Genomic DNA, 12,960 nt, shown 5'->3' with positions numbered 1-12,960 from the left:
TGTTCTATTGAAAACATCTCAAAAGATGAAGGTGCAGTCGCTTCCACGCATCATGATTCCACTAGATCTGATGACAAGAGCTGAAGCCCCTGGCATTTTACAAGCCAGCAATGTGAGAAAGCCCACCCCTGTGGAAGGTAGCGTGGCCCAGCAGTCTAAGGTGCTCTATTTTAGGCTCCAGTCTCTCTGGGGGCAGGGGTTCAAATCCCACCACTGCCAAATGTAACTGTTTTAAGACCTTGTTTCCTCTGATTTGCGATACGATCAGTAAAAGAGCTCTTTGTTAGTCTGTTGAGAGGCTGCACAAGGTGTTTGGAGATAGACTTTCTAAAAGACAATGTTCTTTGGCACTTTCAGATTTATGTAGGGAACAAAGTCTGCCAAGATCATTTATGAGGCAGTGCACATGGTAGTGTGCCGGCAAGTACATTTAGTACTGGCTGCAGTGGCAAGCTGCTTTTGTCTGTGAAACTTTTACTTCTTCATGCTGAATCATTGGCAGGGGTAAAGCTTATTAAATCTTTGCACATAGCGCTCCATCAGAAATACTTTGTACATGTTCAAAAGCAATCTGGGGGTTTACTTCATGCTTTCGCAAAGCACAACTTACAGGAAAGATTTAAATGGGGAATTGGTTGTGCTTCTTGATGTTGTTCCTGTGGTTGCCTTGGTTAGTTCTTGAAGTTCGACACGTGCAAAACACTTACAATTCCTGCAAATATCTTAGGCGTTAAAGTTTCACTGAGTCTAATCGTCGTAATTGAAGCCGTTTTGTTATTCGGTTGTAAAACCCAAAACAGCCGTTAGAACCTTGTTGTGCTTCCAGGATCATTTTCAGCCTTATAAACTGGTTATCAAGCTGCTGATCACTATATTAAGCAGTCGATAGCCTGAAGCTGTTCAGGTGCTCTTATGATTTCTTTTAATAAGAAGCACCAAACAATTTTAGAAAGCTTTTCAAGTTCTGACATAATTTTTTTCTGGCCATCAAATGAGAGACTCCAGAATATTAAAAAGTGCTTCGACCTTTAAGTCGTGGTTTTACAAACTAGGGTACTGAGGGAGCGCCCATACACGCTCTGCAATGGGGAAGAAATTGAAATTCTCATATGTGCTGTGAAGGAGATTCTCAAATGCTTCCATCATATTGCTTTCACGCTAGGACACAAGTGTGTATAAGTGTTTGGTTTTCATTGATTCTTGTTGAAGAATTGGGGATTTACGGTGAAAGAATCAGTATCCTCGGAATGCAAAAGCTTTGCTTCTCAGCAATCGTAAGGATTCTGAAGACAGGTCTATGTAGAGCAGTGTGATGATTTGTATTAAAAAGACACAGGGTGCTCAAGGTGACACCTTCCTTTACTATTGAAACTTTGAATCTCAGGAGTACATTTAGTAAGTACCGAAAGAACAGTTGTTTTTACGGCATTTTACGGTGAGTGATGCAGTGGAAGCATTCAGGTCCCATAACCCAGACATAAATGGGTCAAATTCATCCTCTGCTATGCTCGGTTCATGAGCACACCCTAGATTCACTGAAATGCGAGAGAAGACTCCCTTTCCCTGTGTTTATTAAAGCTCCGTTCTGAGTTTCTCTCTTCGCTTCACACTTATGGTACTCTCTAATCTTTAACAATATCCTGAAAGGGAAAGGAACAGAGGCACATTTAGATAGCCCTTGCTTTGTGAATTAAGAACTGTTTGGGGTGTCTGTAATCAAGGCACGATTTGCGGTAAGGTATGTATTCAAATTTGTAAGACCGAAATATAAAAGGTGCAGCACAGTGTACTATGTAACTGTTCTGCATTTTTAAGATCTGCAGTTTTCTACGCATCTTGGATTCTTTTAATTTCTTTTAATTGGATTTCTTCTTGGATTTCTTACTCGCCCGCTCGATTTGTAATATGCACATCAAACCTCCCCACTGAATAAAACAGCTTCATGTGCCACAGCAATCCACAGTAAATAAGGTTTGCACCGCGTATTATGCGACCCCTAGTGAAATATTTAAGTGTTGGCTCAAATGTGAGGAATTTAATAAAACCTGAAAAAGAAATGCATGCAGGAAATATCAGCAATTCAAAGCATGTAGGCAGCATGAATAAAACAATGCAGAGCTCAGTTTAAATGATCTGAAGCCACAATTCCCTTTATATCCAGAGCAGTGCATTCTGACACAGTGGCTCTGCAGAAGAAAATGAGAAAAGCCGAACTTTACCCGCCTCGTTGCGGTTACTGCTACTCCTGCTGCTGTAGCTTTAAGTTTCTCCTGACATGTAATTGTCTTGCTTCTAGCATTATAATCTCCAGTGTGTCGACTCCTCACACTTCCTGACAGAGGAGCAGTCAGTGGATGGTAATCAAAGAGCTGTAGGGAGGGGCTAGCTGCTGGTATTTGTAGTATTACTTATAATAATAATAATACATATATATATATAGATAAGATAACACATATATAAGACCACTTTATTGGTCATATACAATTTCATGTATTAGGATTTTGTCTTTTCACCTACCCCCAACTTGCTCTCCATAAGATAAACAGAGAAACGTGGGGTCAGAGCACAGGGTTAACCATTTATACAGTGGCCCTGGATCACTTGGGTTTAAGGGTCTTGCTCAGGAACCCAACAGAAGAGGATTTCTCTGCCTGCCATGAGACACGACCTGGCAACCTTCAGCCACAGGAACAGATCCCTAGCCACTGCACCACACCATATACTATGTGGAGGATACATATAGAATGTATATACTATATATATATAAGCGCTGAGCTCAATCTGGTGCAGTTCAGCAATGTGAGAGGAAGGGCAGTAATGCAATGGATAACGTGGATCAGAAGATTGTAGGTTCGTCTACTACCTGACTCAGGCTCCTCAGTAATAAATGCCCTTAATGTAAGTGAACTGCACCTGACAGCTATAGAACCACACATTGGGTCAATTGCAACAAACTTTCGAAAGGAGCACACAGCTGCGGACTAGTTAACACGGTTGTATCTAGAGATCATCTCCAGCTCTGAGCTCAATTGCAACGAGAAACAGTGGGGAACAAACCTGGAGAGCAGCTGAACTTGTGCTCAGGTTTCAGCACTGTTGTTTTTCTAATTAACACTAACTGCAAGGGCTCTGAATCAAAGCTTTTCAATTATTCTGGTCAGTGTGTTAAAATGTAGGTCATAATTGTTATTTTTCTGTTTCGTTCAAGTATATAACTGGATATCACCAATAATTTAGTTATTTCCAATTAAACAAAGGCATATATTTTAAAATATTGCAGATCTGGGTAAGTTTGCTCACAAAAGCAAGAAACTTAGAACGGGACTTAAAGAAAGAGATTTTGGCTATCTTTGTTTTTCTTATACTACATTGGCCCGATGGTGTGCTTAAGTCTTCCATAAAACTCAGAGGATGGTTTCAATTCATTGACCTCTAGGTCATGGGCCCAGCATGCTTCTGCTGCGCCATTCTGCTGTATGATGCAAATGTCGACACAACTGTTCTTTCTATGCCTTCTAAAAGTACACCTGAGATTAAAAGTTGCAACGGTAAAAGAAGATGTCATCTTAAGCACTTGGTGTTTTTTAGTACAGATTTTCACACTGTGCTCTACATAGACATGCCTTCAAGATTGCTAAGAAACAGAGCTCCTGCTTTCCGATACTACTGATTCTGTAATCATAAATCACCAATTCTTTAACAAGAATCGGTGAATCGAAACCCAAACACATATTCACATCAGTGTCCTAGTCTAATAACATTATGATGTAAGCATTAAAGAATCTGTGTGGTTTCGTGTGATTTTTTTACCATAAGATTGTTTCCCAACTGGTCGGGATGGAGAAAGTTCAGATTGATCCATTGGGATCGTACTGGATTTGATTGAGATTTTGAAATATTTCTTGCAAAGTTATTCAACTTTGCTTGAACCTTTCATAAAAAAGTGATCTGAAACGTCTTAGCTTAAAATCTTTAATGTTGCTGTCACTAAACTTGGACGTGATGTTCCAAAGTTGTGCAGTGTGATTTTATTCTTCAAGAATTCTCGGTGTGTGAGCCTTTACTGTGACATGTGATTTCATTTACATTATCTACATGGAGTATGTATAAGTACGTATGATTATTAGTAAATATAGTGAAATATAAACGTTTCAAATGCAGACGAACATTATAACAAGAAATCACGTCAAAATCTCATGGTAAACCAAGGGTTAAGTTTTACAACTTCAAGTACAACAATTTCATTACAAAAAGAGCAAGATGAAGACATTAAACACAAAACAGACACATTAAAATACAGAATCAGGTATTTAAATTGCCACCAGGGCAGAAATGTTACTGGGTGTTAACAGGTGAGAACAGTTCTGTGACTCATCAGTCATTTTTACAATGGAGCAGCAGGAGGTGAAACTCTGGACAGAAACTGCAGATAATGGAGCAGCAGGATGTGAGACTGCAGACAAGGTGAAAAAGAGAGTGAATGAGACAGGAGCAGGTAAAGGTTTATTCCATACTGAAAAGAAAAGAGACAGAACGTTTTGGCTTTGGTGCCTCCTTCATGTATGAGGGGCAGCTGATAAATCAAACAAAAGAACAAAAGATGGGAGTGGAGAGGAGACGAGCAGGAGAGAAAGAGCATCAACACTCAGGTGGTGTGAAGTCAATGAGAGGGAGCTGGAGAGCTGTTCTCACCCTGACAATACCAGCTAACAGCTCTGACCTCTCAGTCACTCTGCTCCTCTGGACAACTGAAACAATGAGTTTACAACTGCTCTTTCTGTCAGAATGCTGCTGGTTTGTCAGCTGTAAAATGTTAAATGTGGACAGAAAAGACTTCATTCAAATCACAGTCTTTTAGGGACTTTATTTTTCTTATTCTATCAACATTGCTGTTTTTTTCTGAAAATGAAACAAAGGATCTCTATAAATTATAGAAATCATCAATTATAATAAAACCAATCTTTATTATGAATAGAGATATAAAACTATCTATTGTAAGCAGAAATATAATTTGTCTAACTAATTAAATCCCATAAAAGCCCATAAACTAATGGATGCACAGAACATGTAGCATGGTGTACTTAGATTATCAGAAGGTTTTTGACCTACATTCCATTTTACATGTTCTGTTTAAAACAATATTTTCAATGCCTGATGTCTTGGAGATATCAAACCAATTGGCAACAGGAATTGTCCACATTACCGTCTATTAGCAGACATTGTTCAGATATGGATCCATTACATTAAAAGTTTAATGCCTTTATTTCAATACACGTTTAAGTACTGTTATTTATTTCAATACAGGCGAAGGATCTGGAAATATATGAAAATATTTCAATATTTCACAGTGTGAAAATCTGTACTAAAAAACACCAAGTGCTTAAGATGACATCTTCTTTTACCGTTATATAAATATTTATATATTTGTATGTGTATATATATTGATGTGTATATTTTATATACATATATTTGTAAACAAGGCTACATTTATTTTTATTATTTTATTTCATTGTAAATTCAACAAGATACAACATACTGAAAGTCCTTCATGTGAAGTGCATAGCAACAATCACTAAGGAAGTGAGTCATGTGGTAGGATGTAGGAGGAGTGATCGCTCAGTTCCTGTTCCTGCTTTAGGTGTGAATTCAAACCCTTGCAATAATATAGACCCGTAGGTGCGTAGGAGTCATAGTGTTTGTCATATCAGTATCAGCACAGCAATCTCTCTGGATTTGTGATCAACTTTGGTTAAATATGGCAATTGTACTGTTCAATCTGGAAACTAAGCTTCACTCTTTCATGGAGGATTTGCTCAAATCGATCGTGCATGAAGTTTCACATGTGTTCCGAAACAGGATGTCTGACTCCGAGGATGAGATTGAAAACAAACTCTGCAGCGTCTCCCAGACTCAGGTGAGACGGGCCGTGTTTAAAATCACACAGTGTGTGGAGGACAGTGTCGGGAGTGAAGTGGCGCAGCTGAAGAAGGAAAACGAGAGCCTGAAGTTGAGATTGCAGCTGTGGGAGAAGGAGTCGGGAGCAGAAGATCGGCGACAGACAGATCATGTTGGACACACGCTTCCCTGTGAAGTCCCTGCAGGAATAAAGGAAGACATGGACACGAAACTGCAGCTCTCAGGTCAGTGGGGTGACTTGTATGTAGTCAAGGTGTGTGTGAGTTTAAAAACAGTGTCTTCCTCACTGGTGAGAATATAGTGGAGAGATGCAGAGTCAAGTGGGAAAGACTTGTGATGTAGCAACGGGATTCTTTAGTGGAAACTGAACTGTTTTGTACGGTTACGGTGCTGAAAACAATTGTTTCACTGAATCAGTAATTAGGAAAGTAGACATATATATATATAGTTTTGCGATGTATTGGTTTATATTATTATATGTATACTAATGATTGTGTATACAAAATAATTTTAATAGGTTTAAGAATTACAGTCCTCCAGGGCCTGTGTCTATATTAACTCATCCCAGTGTCAGTGTGTGTTTTAACCCCTCTCTCTCTCAGTGCAGTGTTAGTGTACTGGAGTGTCCAGTCAGTGTGTGTGTATGAACCCCTCTCTCTCTCCCAGTGCAGTGTTAGTGTACTGGAGTGTCCAGTCGGTGTGTTTGAATCAACCCCTCTCTTTCTTTCAGTGCAGTGTTAGTGTAAATGTAATGTACTTGTGATATTATTACAGTAGACATACTTTTTACCCCTTTATATGCACTTATTCCCCTCTGCTTAAACAACACACATTGATTGTGAGTGTACTAGAACGTGCATGCATGTAGTTTAAAGTATAATAAAACCAGTGATACAGCTTAATTTCTCTTGACTTGCCTTTCCTCCTCGATGGAGATGCTGCATGATAACTAGAGACTAGTTCCTGAAGAGGAGCTCTGTTTCTGTTGCGTGGTGTATAAGAGTTGAATTTTTGTTTCCCACATTCTTTACATTTTTATTTACAGTATTTGAATTTTTTTGTTCACCGTTAAATGGCTATACATGAATTTGTGTAAAAATATGTTACATAAAATACTAGTCTGCTGTATTTTCAGTCCCTTTTCACTTTATCTGTTAAAAGAGATTAAATGTGTTTGAATGCATTTAAAGTTTGGAAAATTAGTTTTTAAAACTTAAATTACATGCTACTAAATAATATCTTTGCCATCTCAAGTTTAAAATTTAAGCTACTTTTTGTGCAGATATTACTTCCTTTTGAGCACTACTCTAAGCACGTATTAAAGTTCAGGGCTAAATATTAGGTTCCTTACTTTTCAGCATTTACATATTTCCACTTGGTCAGCGTTTTGGTCAGTTTTGTCTTCTTCCAAATCGGCTATTGTAACACTCCACACTCTGGGGTTTCTAAATCCACATTGAGCAAACCCCAGTATGTCCATACTTTGGCAGCCAGAACCCTAACCAGGTCTAGTACAACTGCTCACATTACTCCTATCCTGGAGTCCTTGCACTGGCTTCCTGTCAAGTTTCCTGTCGACTTAAAAATCCTCCTGCTCACCTATAAGTCTCTGCTTGGCTTGGCACCTCAGTACCTGTCTGAATTAATATCGATCTACTCCCCACCTTGCAACCTTCTCTTCTGTTTCTGGTCTCCTATCTGTCCCCCAGTCCATCTACACTCTGTGAATGACAGGCCCTTCTGTTAAACCCTAAACTCTGGAACTCTATCCCCAAGGATATCAGAGAGTCACCTTCCCTAAACTCTGTTAAATCCAGACTCAAAACATTCTTCTTTAGAACAGCCTTTATCTACCTGTTCTTTACCCATCTGCTCCTACTGTATTTTGTGCCGCCATCTACTAGGGCTGGGCGATATGGCCAAAAACATTATCACGATAAAAATTTTCATATCAGTCGATATTGATAGTTATCACGATAAATGTCAAATCATTATGAAGAAAGATGTGAAGACGGGGGTTTGAATTTAATCTTTTCTGTAGGGGGTTTAGACTTCCAAGTCACAAGCAGGGGTTTATGGCAGGAAAGGGGGTTAACTGATAAGGATTGCAGATGCCAGCTAGGAACCCCCCTGGGTGTAATGTTAAACTGACCATTTGCCCAGAACATCATAAACTGGCCAAATACCATGAACCCCCTCTTTACCATCAGACCGAGTGACGTCAGAAACGGAGAAGAAAACTGTATATAACCCAAAAGTTTGTAACAATACGGGGAACAATACTTCGGTTTTGTTGTTTCTTGCGGGAAACAAGACTTCGACTTTATTGTTCCTTGCATGCAATAAACTCATCTGTTTTACTTCATCTCGGGATCAAGAACCTTATTTCTTCTGTTACAACAATTATTTCTTTCAAGTTTAAAGGCAGATTTTTTCTCCTGAGTGAAAGTTGAAGAAACCAGACAGTTAATTGGTAAATTAACAACTCTTTATTTTAAGAACACAACAAACACTTGCCAAACAGCAGAAACATTAAACAAATCTGAAGTAGAGAGTATTCAAGTCTTTTTTATGTCAAAATATGCATGAGTAAAATGTACAAAATAAATATCTTAATAGAACGCTGTGCACGCTGCTCTGTTTTATGTCTGATCGTAAAAAGCCAAAATATCTCCAAATTACCAAAGTTGAATGACCTTTTCTGTCGATGATGTCATCGTCCTTCGAGCTGGTCATTGGCAGCACTACATTTGCTTCAGTGTCGCTCATTTCTCCACTCTTCAATCCTGTCAGCCACCACCGTGTGGGTTAACAACACCACGTTAGCTGCCTGGTCTGCAACACACACGCGCACTCGTAGTATTTTGTGCGCATGCGCAAAGCATAAACATATGTATCATACATTTATCAAACTTTTGTTAAAATTATATCGAGAAAAATTATATCGCGATAATTATCGTTATCGAATTATCGCCCAGCATTACCATCTACTGTCTCCTCAAACAGCGTATTCTCATCATGCTTATATTTTTGTTGTTGGCATCATGTTAAGCACTTTGAGAAGTCACCATTAAAGGTGCTATATAAAATAAAGTTAATTATTATTATTATTATTATTATTGTTGTTGTTGTTATTATTATTATTATTATTATTATTATTATTATAAAGGTCTTGGTTTCCTGTCCTGTGTTTTTTAGGATCAGAGTCTAGTGATTTCCCTGATGCTGGGGAATGGGCTTCTCTTGAACAGCAGCAGAGTGAGGAGGAGTGGGGCTCCAGTCTGATGCAGGAGACAGAGCTCACTGCCGCAGAAGGGAAAGAGACACTCAGTGAGAAGCACACTGACAGCAGACAGAGTGTCAAGGATCTGGACTCTGTGCCCATGATGAAGACAGAGCCTGAGAGTGAGACACCTGGGCTCTTAGTATGTGATGATTTTACAGAGAAGATTAACAATCTGAACACAAACAACATTACACAAGGTTGTAATGAACTGGGCTGTGTCACTGAACAAGAGCACAGTGAAGAACAGGATGTTTTAAATCTTCCAGAGCAAGACATGGAGCCCAAGTTGATTGACACTGCAGAGCAGCAGACTGATGTCCCTGGTGAAGAGAATAGTACTGAGTTACAGCACCCAGAGGAGAGTCAGTACAGGGAGGAACAACGGCAGCTCCAACAGGGCTTGATAATAATTAGGCCTTGTTCTGTTCAAGTGGAGAGATTGTCATTGCAGAGTCTAAAACAATTATACGATCCCTTAGTATCCGATGACTTTACACACAGGTTTAAAAATCTGGTTACTGAGAAAACTGTTGAAAGTTTTAATGAACTGGAGAGCATGTCTGTTCTTGGGCAAAGAGAGGAACAACTGAATGAGCTGGGCGGTTTTAGTCTCAGAGAGCTGGAGAAGGAGCCCCAGATGATTCACACTGCTGAACAGCACACTGAAGGACATGGTGGAGAAAACACAGCTCTGTTTCAGCACCCAGAGCAAGACCATTCCATGGAGCATTTGCAGAATAAGAGACCCCAGCACAATCAGAGGATGAGAAAGAATCACTTAAGGCCTTGCTCAGATAGAGTGGATAAACTGCCATTACGGCACAGACAGGAGCGGAGTTTCTGTCAGTCTAGCATTTCGAATCCCTACCAGCACCTTCACACAGGAGAGAGACCATTCAGCTGCAGTCAGTGTGTGAAGAGATTTAGTCGGTTAAGCCACTTAATAAACCACCAGCGCATTCATACAGGAGAGAGACCTTTCAGCTGCAGTCACTGTGGGAAGAGTTTTAGTCAGTTAAGCTACTTAAAAAATCACCAGCACATTCACACAGGAGAGAGACCTTTCAGCTGCAGCCAGTGTAAGAAGAGTTTTAGTGATTCAAGTACTTTAAGAGTCCATCAGCGTATTCATACAGGAGAGAGACCATTCAGCTGCAGTAAGTGTGGGAAAAGTTTTAGTCAGTTATGTAACTTAAAAAGACACCGGCACATTCACACAGGAGAGAGATCATTCAGCTGCAGTCAGTGTGGGAAGAGTTTTAGTCAGTTATGCAACTTAAAAAGCCACCAGCACATTCACGTAGGAGACAGACCATTCAGCTGCAGTCAGTGTGGGAAGAGTTTTAGTCGGTTAAGCCACTTAAAAAGACACCAGCACATTCACACAGGAGACTGAACATTCAGCTGCAGTCAGTGTGGGAAGAGCTTTAGTCAGTCAAATAACTTAAGAGCCCACCAGCACACTCACACAGTCAGCGTGGGAATAGTTTTAGTGACTGAATCACCTGAAGAGCCCACATATTAAGATCACTTTATTGGCCATATAATTTTTTTTGTATTAGGAATTTATCTTTTCACAGGTTGCTCACCATGAGGCCCACAGATTGGGAGAGAAGCTTTGGGTCAGAGCACAGGGGGAGCCATTTGTACAGCACCCCTGGAGCAGTTAGAGTTTGGGGGTTTGCTCAGGTATCCAACAGAGTAGGATTCCTCAGTAAGCTTCAGGATTTGAACTGGCACCCACAGGCCCAGATCCTTAGCCATATTGCCACCACACCACCCTTATTCGTACAGCAGAGAGACCTTTTAGCTGCAATCAGTGTGGGAAGTGTTTTAGTGACTCGTGTAACTTAATAGCCCACCAGCCCACTCACACAGAAGACCTTCATTGTTCACCAGTGCAGTCACACAGGCAAGAGTTCATTCAGCTACAGTCAGTGTGGGAAGAGTTTTATCCAGTCAGGTGACTTAAAAACACACCAATTTAGTCACCAGTTTTTATTTTAATCATAGTCTTAGTCTTGTCAATTGAAATGTCTATTAGTTGAAGTAGGTAGCTGCGTCAGCATGTGACATCCGTAAAAGTTTCCACAGCTGACTTTTTGTGTTTTCTTTGTTCTTTTTTCAGAGGAATAAACCTTTACTTGTTCCTAAAATGTCTATTGGTCACTTTGTAGTCGGCCACTTTTGATTTAGTCTAGTCATCTAAATGTTGAATATGATTACTCTTACTTATGGTTGATTAGAACAGAATTCTAGTCATGCAGTTGACTTTATGTGTATAATAAAATATAAGTCTAAATTGAATTCTTTATTCCTTTATAGTCTTGGAATGTTAAGTTTAGTCCTGTTTAATTTACAATTAAGACTGTTCTCATTGGATAGGCTTGTAATTGTGTAACAGCTTACCATGTTAAGCAAGAAATGTGTATAAAACAGATTAGGATTCTTAACTGTAACTCTTAAGAAAAAGAGACACATCTTTGTTGCACAGTCTAAATTTTATCAAACACAAGAAATATTTATGCAATAAAGGGTAAATAATAAGGGATTGGAGAAATTGTATGAATCTCTCTTGATAAGAAAATCTATTTTGGCACCATTACTAATAATTCCATATTTTTATGGTTTTTTTTTCAGTGCAGCTTTTTAATTTTTTTTTAAACCAGACAGGACAAGCAATATATATATATACACTTTAACAGCCTCATAAACTAAGTGCAATTAAATATTATTTTCTGATGCCCTCATATGAATATGATTCATAGTTTCTGCATAGCCAGAACCTGTGTCATCACTACCTTAGTGAGCATCTTTGCTTTTTCTCAAATACAGCATTCACTCCAAAAAGAAGATGAATTATAAAAGCCAACACATTTTCCAAAGCGTTTTATAATAGTGTCACCCTGGAGGCATGGGTTTGAATCTCACTCGTGAGGAAGAGCTTGCTCTATGGTCTTGGTATCATGCAAATGAGGTAAGGCACTATGATGTAGATAATGCGTTAACATATGCACAAACACACAAAATGTCCCATTCCTTTCCTGTTATGTCCTTATCCTATCCTGTATGCTTAATAGGAGTTAAGTGACCTCCTGGTTTCTCGTATATATATATATCCTGACCACTACTGAACAGATACCCTGTTCAGTGTAGCTGATTCAAGATTCAAGAACTCACCCTTTTCGGCACTTTCTTTGTTCACTGGAGATTGTTAATTAATAAACTTTTTTTGGGAAAAAAATTAAATTAATCAGACACATAGGTAGATTTTGATAAAAAGCATTTAGGAGTTGACAAGGTGCCCCTTTGAAATAGTTGTCAGAAAATGACAGAAAGGAATATTACATAAGCTTTCTCACACTGCATGAGAGATGGAATCTGATGGGAGAAAAGCTACCAGTCTTCTTGTTGGGGAATAAAACCCTGATCTCCCACGTGACAGGCGGGGATATTCACCACTATACGAACAAGGGGTGCTTGCTTGCTGCTTGGAGGCATTTCCTCTTATGGCTACTGCTGTTTCAGCTTTTATTTTAATTTCTTCCAAAGAAGTGTAAGAAAACAGGTTTGCATCTGCACCATTCTCACTCCTCCTCTTCTATTATCACAGCTCCTCTTTGTGCACGACCAACACCTACGGAGTCGGTTCTTTCAGCTTTACTAATGAGGTTTTCAAAGGCTGGAAGTAGGGCAGAAGACATGAGGATGCAAAGAGCGTTGTTATCTGCTTCCATCTGCGAAATGTCATTTGTCGA

The 12,960-nt window shown here is 39.3% G+C and overlaps 1 pseudogene; it reads left to right on the top strand.

Moving 5' to 3' along the window:
- Nucleotides 1-5,665: 5,665 nt before the first annotated feature.
- On the top strand, nt 5,666-10,727 carry LOC148668294 (uncharacterized; annotated as a pseudogene).
- The last annotated feature ends 2,233 nt before the right edge of the window (nt 10,728-12,960 follow it).

Source organism: Lepisosteus platostomus, chromosome 5 (genome assembly GCF_059453375.1).
Source record: "Lepisosteus platostomus isolate fLepPlt1 chromosome 5, fLepPlt1.hap1, whole genome shotgun sequence".
Taxonomy (NCBI): domain Eukaryota; kingdom Metazoa; phylum Chordata; class Actinopteri; order Semionotiformes; family Lepisosteidae; genus Lepisosteus; species Lepisosteus platostomus.
Note: the sequence above shows the minus strand (reverse complement) of the source record. Positions and strands in the feature narration are given on the sequence as shown.